Below are 15,085 nucleotides of genomic sequence, written 5' to 3'. Positions count from 1 at the left end.
ACAAGAGGATATAATGTTTGTTAACATTTATGCACATAACATAGGAATACCTAAATACATAAAGCAAATACTAACAGATCTAAAGAAAGAAATAGAAAGCAATACAATAGTGGTAGGAGATCTATCAACGGACAGATCATTGAGACAGAAAATCAATAAGGAAACGTTAGCTATAACCAAAAAATTAGACCAAAGAGACTCAACAGATATATGCAGAACATTCCAACCAAAAACAACAGAATACACATTTTTCTCAGTGTGTATGGAACATTTTCCAGGATAGATCATGTGTTAAGCTACAAAACAAGTAATACATTTAAGTCAATAGAATCATATCAAGCATCTTTTTCAGTCACAATGGTATGAAACTCAAAATCAATTACAAGAAGAAAGCTATACAACCCACAAATATGGGGAAATTAAGCAATGCTACTGAATAATCGGTGGGTCAAAAAAGAAATCAAAAGAGAGATTAAAAAATGTCTGAAGATAAATGAAAATGGAAGCACAATATCCACAAAGATATGTAGTACAGCAAAAGAAAGTCTAAGAGACAAGTCCATAGCAATAAATGCCTACATTAAGAAAAAAGAATTACTCAAAAAATAACTTTACACCTCAAAGACTAGAGAAGAAAGAATAAATGAAGTCCAAAGTTAGTAGGAGGAAGGAAATAAAAATCAGAAAATGAATGATAGAGACTAAAATGACAATAGAAAAGATAAATAAAACTATGAACTGATTTTTACAAAATAAACAAAATTGACAAAACTTTGTCAAAAGGTCCGTCTAGTCAAGGCTATGGTTTTTCCAGTGGTCAAGTATGGATGTGAGAGTTGGACTATAAAGAAAGCTGAGCGCTGAAGAATTGATGCTTTTGAACTGTGGTGTTGGAGAAGACTCTTGAGAGTCCCTTGGACTGCAAGGAGATCCAACCAGTCCATTCTAAAGGAGATCAGTCCTGGGTGTTCATTGGAAGACTGATGTTGAAGCTGAAACTCCAATACTTTGGCCACCTCATGCGAAGAGTTGATTCATTGGAAAAGACCCTGATGCTGGGAGGGATTGGGGGCAGGAGGAATAGAGGACAACAGAGGATGAGATGGCTGGATGGCATCACCAACTCAATGGACATGAGTTTGAGTAAACTCCGGGAGTTGGTGATGGACAGGGAGGCCTGGTGTGCTGTGATTCGTGGGGTCGCAGAGTCGGACACGACTGAGCAACTGAACTGAACTGAACAAGGCTTTAGTAATCAAAACAGTATGATATTGGCATAAAAACAGACATGTAGGTCAATAAACCAAAATGGAGAGCCCAGGAATAAATCCAAATGGATATGTTCAGTTAATTTATGATTAAGGAGCCAAAAATGTACAGTGGAAAAAGAACAATTGCTTCAATAAATGATATTGGGAAAACTGAACAACCACATGCAAAAGTAGACTAGTGTCTTATACCTCACATTAAAGACTTGAACATGAGATCCGAAACCATAAATTCCTAGAAGAAAACACAGGAGGTAAGCTCCTTGACCTTTGTCTTTTCAACAACTTTATGAGTTTGACACCAAGGCAAAGACAACAAAAGCAAAAATAAACTAGTGGGACTACATCAAATAAAAAGCTTCTGCACAGCATAGGAGGCCATTGACAAAGTGAAATGGCAACCTACAGAATGAGAGAAAAGATTTGCAAATCATATATCTGATACAGGGTTTATATTCAAAATATATAAAGAACTCATGAAACTCAACAGCAAAAAAACAAACATGGGCAGAGGGTCTAAACAGACATTCCTCCAAAGACATATAGATGGCAAACAGGTACATGAATAGATGGTCAACCTCATTAGCCATCAGGAAGATGCAAATCAAAACCACAACAAGGACTTCCTGGTGACACAGTGGATGAGAATCTGCCTCCCAATGTAGGAGACATGGGTCAAATTTCTGGTCCAGAAAGATTCTGCATGCCACGGAGCAACTAAGCCCACATGCCACAATTACTTACCCTGAGCTCTAGAGCCTGTGTACTGCAAATTCTGAAGCCTGCACAACCGTTGAGCCTGTGCTGTGCAACAAGAGAAGTCACGGCAATGAGAAGCCCACGCTCCACAACAAAGAGTAGCCCCTGCTCGCTGCTCACACCTGTTAGAATGGCTATTTTCAAAAAGACTAGAAATAACAAGTGTTGGTAAGGATGTGGAGAGAAGAGAACACTTGTGCACTGTTGGTGGGAATGTAAGTTGTACAGCCACTGTGGAAACATTATAACAATTTTTCAAAAAATTAAGAATAGAAAAAATTTTGTGGTGTAAGCCACCTAATTTGTTGTACATTGTTATAGCAACCCTAAGAAACTGATATATATATAGTTAAAACAAGTTCTAACAACAATTTTCCAGGTGCTGTAATATAGATACATAGAGGGGTTTTACAATAAAACAAAGCCCAACCAATCCAATTGCCACTTTTTGTCTTTTTATTCTAGACAGGTTTTCTTTGCTGAAGTCTTTGAAGATCTAAAGTGACATATTCAGCACAGGGACTTCTGAGGTGGTGCAGTGATACAGAATCCACCTGCCAATGCAGGAGACACAAGAGATCCTTGGGTTGGGAAGATCCTTGAAGTAGGAAATGGCAACACGCTCCAGTATTCTTGCCTAGAAAATTCCACAGATAGAAGAAGCCTGGCAGGCTTACAGGCCATAGGGCCACAAAGAGTCGGACTCAACTGAACACACACACACATTCAGCATGAAGGATTAAAAAGGCACGTGTGACAAGCAGTTTGTCACGAAGTCAGTTCTATCAGAACTTATCTCCAAAATGCAAACTCCTCTATCCTCAGTGTTCTTGGAAGGCCTGGTGGAGCTAGGCAGTGTGGCCTGACACAGATTAGATCCACACTCCTTCAAAGGCACTGATACCCACTTCTTTCTTGACCTGCTGCAGTCGCTAAAAACTAACTTTGACTAATTCTGTCAGAAGAGACAGGAAGGGAAATAGCTAGAATCTTTCAAGTCTCTCAATGGCTGGGGCTTTCCGCTTCTCATCAGCAGTATTCTCAGATCCATCCAGCACGGCCTTATTTGGATGGGGATTCCCTGAATCCCCTCTGAAACTGGAGAAGTCTCCCCGGAGCCATGGGGGAAGTGGGCACTGGCCAGCACAGGCTGAGAACCAATTAGTGACTTCCGCCTCCCTTGTACTTAGACCACTTTAATACAGGCTTTGCACAGCATAGAAGTTAAGGATCTAAGGCTCAGGATCAGGCCTCTAAGGATCAGGGGGTTAAGCTGCCTAGATGCAAAACTTGTCTCTGCTACTTACTGGCTGTAAGAAAAAACTTGGAATCTAATCGGTTTATGACTCTGACTCCTCACCTATTAAATAGGAATAATTCTAGAATCTATTTTTAGGTTTATTATGAAGTTTAAATGCTTTATTAGATATAAAGAGTATAAACTAATATCTCAAAATTGTAGGTACCTAATAAATGTAAGTAATTATAATTGTGCCATATCCTTCATGAAATTTCCATACCATGGAGAAATTATCAAGACTTGAAAGAATACTTAGAAACTACATACTTATGAAAAAGTTATATATATGATAAAATATATAAGTATGATATCTCTATATACTTAGGAAAGACACTTCATCTTACTAAGTTTCAGTTTTAATCTACAAACACAAGATTCTGCATGTACATTGCAAAGAATAGCATGCATGCACACACATAAGCTAAATCCCTCCAGTTATTTAAAAATAATTGCCTCTATACATCTAAAAACTTCAAAATCCGGCCCTCATAATCAGGAAAAGTAATTGGCATGTGGGAGTATTTTATTTCTTTTTAAATGGGTAAATTTTTAAAGAGAGAATATTCTTACAGTAGGGCATACTGAATCAAAGAACAGAATCACATAAAACAATGATCATTTCCTGAATTTCTTCTAAAATAATTTTATTTGACTCATGTTTATATGTCTTCAGATCCTACACTATGTCATCATTCCACTCAGGGAAACCATTAGAATATGACTAATTCATCACAATTGGTACCTATTAAAAGACTAAAACCAACTGAGATGAATTCAGAAGAAAAAAGGCATCACTGAAAGGCATGTTTTTATAAGTGACCCATAAGGTAGAGGGAATAAAACAAAACATAGAAAACAAACCAAATAGCACAGGTTTATGGGAAGCATGGGGCTAGAGGAACAAGAGTCGCAGGAATGAAGTGAACAGACAAATGCAGAATGTGGACATCATGGACCTGGTGTCTTCCACAAATCAATAGCATGGAAAATAAAACACATTTTAAAAAACTTAGGAAACACAACAATAAAATGCCCTGGATAGAACTTGTATGGGTCCTGACTGAAACAAAACAAGACAATATAAAAACCTGTTGTAAAAATACATTTTTACACTGTGAAGAGTTTGAATATGGACTAGGTTTTATACAATTCCAAGTTATTGTTAATTTTGTTAGTGTGGCAATGGCTTTGATGTTGTATACGGGGTGCACAGTGAAGGAAGGTGGGGTGAAATAAGCTGATGTCTAGGGTTCGCTTTAAATGCTTCAGCAAATGAAAGGAAGAAAATTATACATGTGGCAAGATGTTGGTATTGTTGTCCCTCAGTATCCATAGAGGGTTGGTTCCAGAACCCCTCAGATACTAAAATTTGTGGATGTGCAAAGGCCTTATATAAAATAGTATAATATTATATTTGCATATAACCTAGGTACATTCTCCTATATCCTTCAAACCATCTCTAGATTACTTTTAATAACTAATACAATGTAAATGCAATGTAAATGTTATGTAAATTCCTGTCCACACATGGCAAATTTCAACTTTTGCTTTTTGGAACTCTCCAGAATTTAAAAAATATACGTATTCTCAAACTGAGGGTACAGAACCCATGAATCCAGTGGTTCAACTGTAATTATTAAATTTGAGCAATGGTTATACGGGGGCTTATTTGACTATATTCTCTTCTTGTATATTTAGATTTTTCATAATGCATCGACTGTTGCCATAAGAAAAAAAAATCAGAGACTGGCTGGCTCAAACAACAGAAATTTATTTTCTCACTGTTCTGGAGGCTGAAAATCTATGATCAAGGTGTCAACAGGATCGGTTTCAGGTGCAGATCTCTTCCTGGCTTACAGATAGTTGTTTTTTCCCTTCCCTATGTCATCACATAGCCTTTCCTCTGTGCATGTGAATCTCTGGTGTCTCTTCCTCTTCTTATAAGGACACAGCCGTGTTGGGTTAGGGCCCAACCCTTATTACTTCTTTTTGCTTTACTTCTTTAAAGGCCCTATCTCTGAATGCAGGCACTTGGGTAGTTAAGGCTTCAACATATGAATTTGGGGGGAACATAATTCCATCCATAACACATAATAAAATCAATTACTTTAAAAATATAGTTTACAATGTTACTAATTTTTTTTCTAGTAAGTACAAATATAATTGCATGTAATTTTAGCCTATTAAAATTTTAAAGTAGAGGTTGAGTTTTACATCTTGTTCTTGCCATAAAGAACATTTTTATAGAGTGAATAATAATATCATTGATATTAAAGTATCTAACTAGTAATGTTTAAATTTCCTTTTACAGAATTTTTCTCTTAAAATTGTCACATACTGTAATTCAAGACAAGGTAGATAGGTATCCTAAGAATATACATGCCAAGCATATTCCCAGTACACTTATGATAACATTTAGGGAGTACGATATGGGAGAAATGGGACCGAGAAAAAACTTAAAAAGCACAAAGTTTTCAAGTAGGATATGTAGGAGAATGGCAGTGGTGATACAATTACGAAAATTGAAATATGAAACTGGTTAGAGTGACAAGATACTGCGTTCAGGTTGGAATGCTGAGTTAACAGGGCTGGTGGGAAGCCCAGGGGAAGATGACTCATGATCTTTCAGTGCTAGAAATTCACAATTTGTATGCCTGCAGGTGATTCATAACAGGCTTAATAATGACATGAGTGGAAAGGAGAATGAGAGAAGACAGAAAAGGGAAAGGTCTGAAGCTAGAACACTGAGGAACCACCCCCACATTTAGGAAAGGGGAAGAGGAAAGGATGGAGATAAAGAGTGTTTCCGGTGTGTTTGAAAGATCAAGCAATACAGAATCACAGAGGCTAAATAAGAAATTGTTTACTGCCAGAGCTGACATTATTTCCTCAATTCAGAGATAATAGCTTTGAATGGACAGATAATTTCATGTAGGATTTTCTTTAGCTTCTTGATAATTGCTTTGCCTCTGCTTAGAGATGTTAGATGGGTCTCCCTGGTGGCTCAGACGGTAAAGAATCCACCTGCAATGCAGGAGACCTGGGTTCGATCCCTGGGTTGGGAAGATTCCCTGGAGGAGGGCATGGCAACCCACTCCAATATTCTTGCCTGGAGAAAGAATCCCCATGGACTGAGGAGCCTGGCGGGCTACAGTCCATGGGGTCACAAAGAGTTGGACACGACTGAGAGACTAAGCATAGCACAGAGATGTTAGATATTTCCTTGGGGCTCTTTCCAAGACTTTCTCTGTCTCCCCAGCAAGTTTATAGGTAGAAAATATTGAAAGAGTATATAAAATGTAGGTATTTGAAGTTCACATAATTTTGGATTATTGAGGTATGACATGGAATGTCAGGAATCTGGCTTGTTTTGAAGTGTGCAAACTGATGGGTTACCAAAGGAACCTTTAATAAGGGTAGTATCAGGTAGATGCCCCCTGGAGAAGGAAATGGCAACCCACTCCAGTACTCTTGCCTGGAAAATCCCATGGACGGAGGATCCTGGTAGGTTACAGTCCTTAGAGCCGCAAAGAGTCGGACATGACTGAGTGATTTCACTCACTCACTCACTCACTCAGGTAGATGTCATGTAACCAATTTTTAAAAATACATTAATTTTCCTTTAAAAAAAGAAAAATCCCTGGGAGGAGAGTGAGAAGGAGGGGCAGGTCAACCTGGCAAACGGTTCAGAGATGTCAAGGATGAAGAAGACTGAGCTCAGTGTGCCAGCAATTAGGACATGACTGTTGATTGCTAGGTGGCTCAGTGGTAAAGAAGCTGCCTGCCAATGCAGGAGACACAAGAGATGCAGGTTCAATCCCTGGGTTGGGAAGATCCCCTAGAGAAGGAATATTACAGTATTCTTGCATGAGAGATCCCATGGACAGAAGAGCCTGGCAGTCTACAGTCCGTGGGGTCACAAAGGAGTTGGACACAACTTAGAGACTAAACAACAACAACAACATTTATTTCTAAGGAAGGAGGTAAAGTAGAATGGCTGGGAAGCCCAAATTCCAAAGCAGGTGGATTCTAAGACGTTTGGCAGAGAGCAAAGGCCAGAATTTGAGGCAATGATAATAGACATTCAGTGACAAAGTTTGATGGTAAAGGAACACTATCTATATGTAAATAGTTTAAGGAAATAGCAGAGATGTTGAACAATTTTATATTAATATTAATAATTTTTATTTAAAGAATAATAAAGACTTGGCTTGAAGGCAGAGACCCTAGAGCCCACAAAGTGGAGGACTTTGAAAACACAAGTTAAAGGTGACAAATGGTAGAGAGTCTGATCCTGGAGGAGGCTTCCCTGGTGGCTCAAACAGTAAAGAATCTGCCTGCAAAGCAGAAGACCTGAGCTCGATCCCTGGGTTGGGAAGATCTCCTGGAGAAGGGAATAGCTTACCCACTCCAGTATTCCTGCCTGGAGGATTCCATGGACAGAGGAGCCTGGCAGGCTACAGGGCTACAGTCTACGGAGTTGCAGAGTCAGACACGACTGAGCGACTACTATTACTACTAATCCTGGAGAAATTGGAGGTTTAAGGCCAAAGGATTAGCTTTTACGGGGAGTAGCAGTTTCTCAGAGAGAAGAAAGAAAGATAAATAATGGAAAGATGAAAAATTATTTGTGGAAACTCCTGGGGGTAGGAAGTACTCTACTTGAAGTAGAAAGTAGCCCCATTGGTTGAGTGTGAGAAGAGGCATCAGTTAAGGTCTTGGATGGAAAAGGTTTAGAATTGTAGAGATGGAGCATGCAATGGAGAGAGGATGAAAACGATACTAAAAATTTATAAATGCTTTTAGATTATATGAATTCACTGTGGATCCTATTAACATATTCCTCTGGTACTTCAGCAACATGCAAAACATTTGGGAAAGAACCGTAAAAGAGTAGGGGAGGTAGATTCCTGACCCAGAAGGGAATGAAGATTTTCACTGCTGCTGCTGCTAAGTCGCTTCAGTCGTGTCCGACTCTGTGCGACCCCACAGACGGCAGCCCACCAGGCTCCCCCGTCCCTGGGATTCTCCAGGCAAGAACACTGGAGTGGGTTGCCATTTCCTTCTCCAACACATGAAAGTGAAAAGTGAAAGTGAAGTTTCTCAGTCGTGTCCGACTCATAGCGACCCCAAGGACTGCAGCCTACCAGGCTCCTCCGTCCATGGGATTTTCCAGGCAAGAGTACTGGAGTGGGGTGCCATCGCCTTCTCCGGAAGATTTTCACAGTGGTAAGGAAATATATGCATTAAAAAAATAATTACTGACCTATACCGGGTAGGCGGATAAAGGAAGTTAGAATGGAGGTAATGGACTGAGAAAATAGGAAGGGGGTCCAGGGATTAAAGGTCATTGAGGAGTTTTTTTTAAATAGGAAGCAAGAGAGAACAGAGCAGAATGGAAGGCTGTGGTGCGAGAAGAGAATTCCATAAACTTGGAGTAATGTATTCACTAAGGCAGTCCTTTACATCAGTAACTAATGAGCTCCTGGAAATGTGTCCAAAAGGCAAATGTATAAGGAAAGAAAACCCATAAATGTTATAAATGGTTCTCATTACTACAACAAAGAAATGATTGCAGAATTCCTCATTACGGTTTCTGTAAGCTCTGGCTCCTTCAGGCTTGAGCAGACTGGGGAGCAAGTGAGAGTTATAACCTCCCTGTTCCCACCCTGGAACCAAGAAGAAAGATGGACAGTGGCTGGCCATCAGGCTACTCCTGTTGCAGGCACCTAGAGAGATTAAACTTGGTGGTTCAGTGGGTAAAGAATCCACCTACCAGTGCAGGAGACATAAGAGATGTGGCTTCAATCCCCGAGTCGGGAAGAGGAGGGCATGGCAACCCACTCCAGTATTCTTGCCTGGAGAATCCCATGGACAAAGGAGCCTGTCAGGCTACAGTCCATGGGGTGGCAAAGAGTAGGACATGACAGAAGTGACTTAGCATGCACTCCAGGGTCATGCCAGGCTATCTAGCTGGAACAGGGAAGGGGACAAGGCTTGAAGCTGTCATTAAGGGTTAGAAGCTGTCTGCTGAAACAACCATGAACTCCCCACCACCCACTGGGTGGAGCATGTTCTAGCTCTGGGACATGACCTCCCCCCCGCCAGCCCCCTTGCCCAGCCTCCTTCCAGATGCCATCTGAGGGGCAGCAGAGGTTGAAGAACACTGTCATTAGGTATGGGGCACTGAGCACTGGGGTCACAAGCCCCCAGCACTACTCAGGCTCTCCCAGGAGTCTGACCTGTTGGTGAGCAGTTAATACCACCCATCACTTAGCAGCTCATGTCATCTCTCAGCAGATGATGACCCAGATGGAACTGGGTGTATGAAAGGTAGCTGGGGTATGTGGGGAGCATAGGGCGATTAATGTAGAGTGTACAACTGTGCAGTATATTCACAACTAAGATACTGCATTCACAAGCCGAGGTCTGCTGGACATGCCAGTGAAACCTGGATATCAGGGTTGTCCTAACTAGATACATAACTAAGGAGAGCAGTATTCTCAATCTGAGGTTGGGGAACAAATTTTGCTTTGTTTTATTGTTATATATGTCTGATAGATCAAACTTGTTATTTATGTTTTTCAAACTTCCTGTATCCTTAATATTTTTGTCTGCTTAACCCAAAAGTAATGTAGAGAGATTCTGTTGAAATCTCCTGCTACAGTAGTGTTGGTTCTTAAACTGGTCCCTGTACACCGAGGGCAAGGAGAGGCCTAGTAAGAGGCAGACCACTCCAGATTGGCAGGTGGCAGGTTTAATAAGCAAGCAAACTTCATATGAGGCTTGTCTTGGGCAGCTGAAAGATAAGTAGAACTCTGCACCTACCAATCTTAAAAAAGTTTATATAGAGGCCTTAACTGGGTTAAGTTTCATACACCATTCAGGTGGTCTCAGTAACACCTTTCTCTCTCAAGACTCTATCCTTGAACACAGTTTGCACTGTGGGAAAGGTGGGTAGAGTGAATAATCCAAGGACAGGGGAGGGGTCAGGGACCTCTGACTGCCCAGGTTCAGCTCTCAAGTCTACCAGTGGTCATGTCCTCTCCATGATCTCATCCAACAAGTAGTGGATTTGTCAACTTTTTCTTGAATTTCCATTATTTTTTGCCTTTTATATTTTGATTTAATTTTAATAGGGAGCTTCCCTGGTGGCTCAGAGATAAAGAATCAGTCTGCCAGTGCAGGAGACACAAGACAGATGGGTTCTATCCTTGGGTCAGGAAGATCCCCTGAAGAAGGAAATGGCAACCAGCTCCAGTATTCCTGCTGGGACACAGGAGCCTGGCAGGCTACAGTCTGTGAGGTCGCAAGAGTTGGACATGACTTTGAGACTAAACAACAACAGCAAAATTTTAATAGAGGTGCTCCATATTTTGCTTCAATAAAAAAGTTATGATATTTTGGGGTGTAAGTGTTAGTTGTTCAGTCGTGTCTGACTGTTTGCAACCCCATGGACTCCTCTGTCCATGAGATTTTCCAGGCAAGAATACAGAAGTGGGTTGCCATTCCCTTCTCCGTGGGATCTTCCCAACCCACGGATGGAACCCAGGTCTCCTTCATTTCAGATTCTTTACTGTCTGAGCCATCAGAGAAACCAATATTTCAGGGTATACTGTCTTATAACCTTACTCTTAAAATCTGTTCAGTTCAGTATCTCAGTCGTGTCCGACTCTTTGTGACCCCATGAACTGCAGCATGCTGGGCCTCCCTGTCCATCACCAACTCCCAGAGTTTACCCAAACTCATGTCCATTGAGTCAGTAATGCCATCCAACCATCTCATCCTCTGTCCCCCCCTTCTCCTCCTGCCTTCAATCTTTCCCAGCATCCGGGTCTTTTCAATGGAGTCAGCTCTTTGCATCAGGTGGCCAAAATATTGGAGTTTCAGCCTCAACATCAGACCTTCCAATGAACACCCAGGACTGATCTCCTTTAGGATGGACTGGTTGGATCTCCTTGCAGTCCAAGGGACTCTCAAGAGTCTTCAACACCACAGTTCAAAAGCATCCATTCTTCAGCACTCAGCTTTCTTTATAGTCCAACTCTCACATCTATACATGACTACTGGAAAAACCATAGCCTTGACTAGACTGACTTTTGTTGACAAAGTAACGTCTCTGCTTTTTAATATGCTGTCCATATTATCCAAGGAATAAGCATCTTTTAATTTCATGCCTGCAATCACCATCTGCAGTAATTTTGGAGCCCAAAAAATTAAAATCAGCAACTGTTTCCACTGTTTCCCCATCTATTTGCCATGAAGTGATGGGATCAAAAATCTGTGAGTAGAGACAAATATCCTTTTTAATCCTTGTATGTATTTATTGGTAAAAACATTTACTTTTTTGGTCTTGTTAGATAATTATACAGTAAGTGATTTTCTCTTCAAATATTAAAAATACAGAAGGATAATTGAAAAAAATTATATTTCAGTTACTGAACATCAAAATTGATCTTGTGCTCAATGAAAAAAATGCAGAGTTGAAGTTTTCATTTTGTCTCAATATGGTTAACTTTGATGTTTATTCATCCATGAGTTAGATGTATATATTGTGATAAAACTAAAAATACCAAATATTTATTGAATGAAAGTTGAATGAGTAAAGTCAATTCTGTATTCTTGTTTTTTATAAGAGATGACTCAGATTGCAGTTTGGCCAACATATTTATTCATTTAACAGATGTTCTTTGTGTTTTTGTTTTTGACCTTTTGACCCTTCACCTGTTTCTTTAAACTTTGCTTTAAACTTCAAGTTCCAGAAACTCACATCTTCTGCAGGTCATTTAGAGTTCCTTTCCCCCTCCCTTTCTGCTCTCTAGCCTGCCGTATCTACATCAGGTGGTCTAGCGTGAGTGCTTAATAGCATGGGCTACAGAGCACGGACCCTGAGTCAGCGAGCCTGGGTAAACATTAAAACATTAGCTTCATTAGAGCTACCATTTCATCCTGAGAATTTCTGAAAAAATTACCTATTCCTTGAAAGTTGCCTGTAGGCCCCCTCTCTCACTTCCTTTATTGAATTCGTTTCTGAAAGTCTTTGAAAGTTCACTTCCTGCATGATTGCTTCCCTGCCTGAGGGAGAGGTAGTGAACTTGACTTTCTTATCTAAAAGCGTACCTCCGTCCCCTACCCCCTCCAAAGTCACTGCAGGACTAACCAGTTGGTGGGGGTGGCACCAACAAGTTGCTTAGAGGCAGGTTTTATTTTCTGCCTCAACAAAATATTGCCTTTTGTTATATTAATGCAATAAAAACAAAGCTATGGCTTCAATCTCACCATTTAGAGGATTTAATGTCTTTGATCATTACATTTTTGAACATTGAATTTTTTTTGTTTCGTATTTTTTAGGTATAAAATCTTTTCCTGAGAAACAGGCAAGGAAAAGGATGTCGCTCTTCGTTCTTCCCCGTCACCGCGCCCACCTCTTGCTGCTGCTGTTTAGTCGCTAAATCGTGTCTCATTCTTTGTGACCCCATGGAGTGCAGTCTGCCAGCCTCCTCTGTTCATGGGATTCCCCAGGCAAGAATACTGGAGTGGGTTGCCATTTTTTTCTCCACACCTCTTGCTTATGTTCCTTTTTCCTTTGTGCTTTCCTTTTTGCTTTTGCTTCCTCTTAACATTTGATTTGCACATTTTACTGGTCAATAGTGACTGAAGAGTGAAGACAGTGAGGAAAAAAAATAGAGGGAGAAGGAAAACCTCTTTGCTATAGTGTCATTTTTACAAGAATCACACCTATTGACTTAATAGACACCACCAAGTACCACATCATTAATTCTTTGCTGAATTCATTCATTCATTCAACAAATATATGGTTATATGTGTGGCACTATACTAGGCCCTTTTCTCATTCTACAAAAACAAGCTGTGAATCTAGGCATTATGTTTGGTTCTTCTGCTATAGAAACTTAATTTAAGAAAATAACTACTAGAATTTGATATCTTCTTTCTTCCCACTTTGCAAGACATGTGACTTCATGTATTTTTGTTAGTGTCTTCTCTTCTCCCTGAAGTGTAGGAAAAAGAGCCAAGGTTTAGGATCCAAGCAAAACTGGGTTCAAATCCCCATTATCTGTGTGAAAGTACACAAACTTACACAGTTTTGAGATTTCGTCTGTTAATGGAGGGTAACTACAATTAGAGCAAAGAGATGTGGCGATTTCAATAAGATTCAAAAGTATGTAATTTTTTAATAAATGCCTTATACAAGGAGACTTCCTTGCATTATACTATTATCTTACTTTATAAGCCCTTTGCAGATAGTTTATAAATTCATTAATCTGAATTGCAGTAGTAATAATAATCGATAGAAAAAGTAAACACATAATGCTAGCAGAGCAAGCAAATGTGTCACCTGAACACCTTTAAGTAAAGCCATTTATTGATTTTCCAACAGGGTACTTCACAGGCAGGCCGGGTAGTTTCAAGGGCAATCCATTTGCTGTTGTACTTAGCTGGGGAAATTTTGCAATGAAAATTCAGAAATACAGGTATTTCTGAGGCACTTTGCTCTCTCATGGAGGGAATTTCTTCTTTTCCTGCCCAAAGGACAACTTATAGTGATATATTTACATATTACTACCTGAGGGGTGGAAAAACCGGGAAGTTGCAAGATGGCAGAACTGGCTTGTGTGTGACCATGGGCCACGAGCAAGTTACATGGCTTTTCTGCGCTTGAAACTTTTGAGCTGTAAAATTGGCCTAACGTTTGTGCATGAATTAAGCACATGTGTACTTAAAACATCTGTCACATAATTGACAATCAGTGTCATTTCCTCCCCTCTCAGATCCACCTGACCGATTACAGAGAAATTGTCCCGACAAACAACACCTGTTGAGCGTTCCAGGCCCCCATTCCAGGCCTTTCTCACCGTTTGCCTCATTTAATTCTTGCAACAAACTGAGCGTTTGACACGTTGAGTTAATGAGGCTTCAGCAGTAGGCCCTCACTTCCTCGAGTCCCTCGCAAGGTCCTGAGAGAACACTCCTTCTCTCCCTGTTTTAAGTTTCAGGCCCCACAAAGTCTGAATTAGCCCTGGACGGGGACCGTTTTCCTAATTTTGCAAAGAAGGGTAAACTAAATTGCCTAATAAGTGTTCATGCGCCCTCAATCGTGTGCGAATCTTTGTCGCCCCATGAACTGCAGCCCTGCAGGCTTCTCTATCCAAGGGATTTCCCAGGCAGGAATCCTGAAGTGGACTGTAATTTCCAACTCCAGGGGAATCTTCTCGACCTAGGGATCCAACCCACGTCTCCTGCATTGGCAGGCGGGTTCTTCACCACTGAGCCAAAGGGCATTCAGTTTTACAAAGAGGGGTAAAGTAAGTTGTCTAAGACAACACACTTTTAAGTAGTGGAGCAAGAATCGAACAGGAGTGGCCTGACCCAAGAGCTCGAGCTCTTAGCCACTGGAGGTGGTAACAATGGTGTCACTGGGAGAGAAGCAGAGTGGTCAAGGCCCCGGGCGGAAAACCAGCGCCCGCATCCCCCGGTGCGGCTACGCGGGGCAGGCCGGGGTCGGAGGGGATCACCCCGCTGAGCCTCCCCTCCCCTTCTTCCCCTTCCTCTTTTCCGCGCAGCCGAGCCGGAGCCGCGCCGCTCGCCCTGCGGCCGCCGGGCCCGACCCGGCCCGCTTCCCCCAAGCTGCCGGCGCCAGGCCGTGGGGTCCGGCTTGAGAACTTTGCAGGGAAGAGAAACTTGGCAGCCAGTCGGGAGGACAAGAAAGTGAGGCGCGGGGCGGGGAAGCGGCGTTCAG

General features: G+C 41.2%; 1 protein-coding gene across 1 annotated transcript in view; it reads left to right on the top strand.

The window, feature by feature from the left end:
• Positions 1–14,914: 14,914 nt before the first annotated feature.
• Positions 14,915–15,085, top strand: part of PLAGL1 (pleiomorphic adenoma gene-like 1) — a 96,479-nt gene continuing 96,308 nt past the window's right edge. Inside the window, exon 1 of the mRNA XM_010851476.1 lies at positions 14,915–15,054. The gene's annotated coding sequence lies outside the window, so the exon portion shown is untranslated. The remainder of the gene's footprint in view (positions 15,055–15,085) is intronic.

The sequence above is a fragment of the Bison bison genome, unplaced genomic scaffold, assembly GCF_000754665.1.
Source record: "Bison bison bison isolate TAMUID 2011002044 unplaced genomic scaffold, Bison_UMD1.0 scf7180017864303, whole genome shotgun sequence".
Classification (NCBI taxonomy): Eukaryota; Metazoa; Chordata; class Mammalia; order Artiodactyla; family Bovidae; genus Bison; species Bison bison.
The sequence above is the reverse complement of the archived record's forward strand: the minus strand, read 5'-3'. Positions and strand labels throughout refer to the sequence as shown.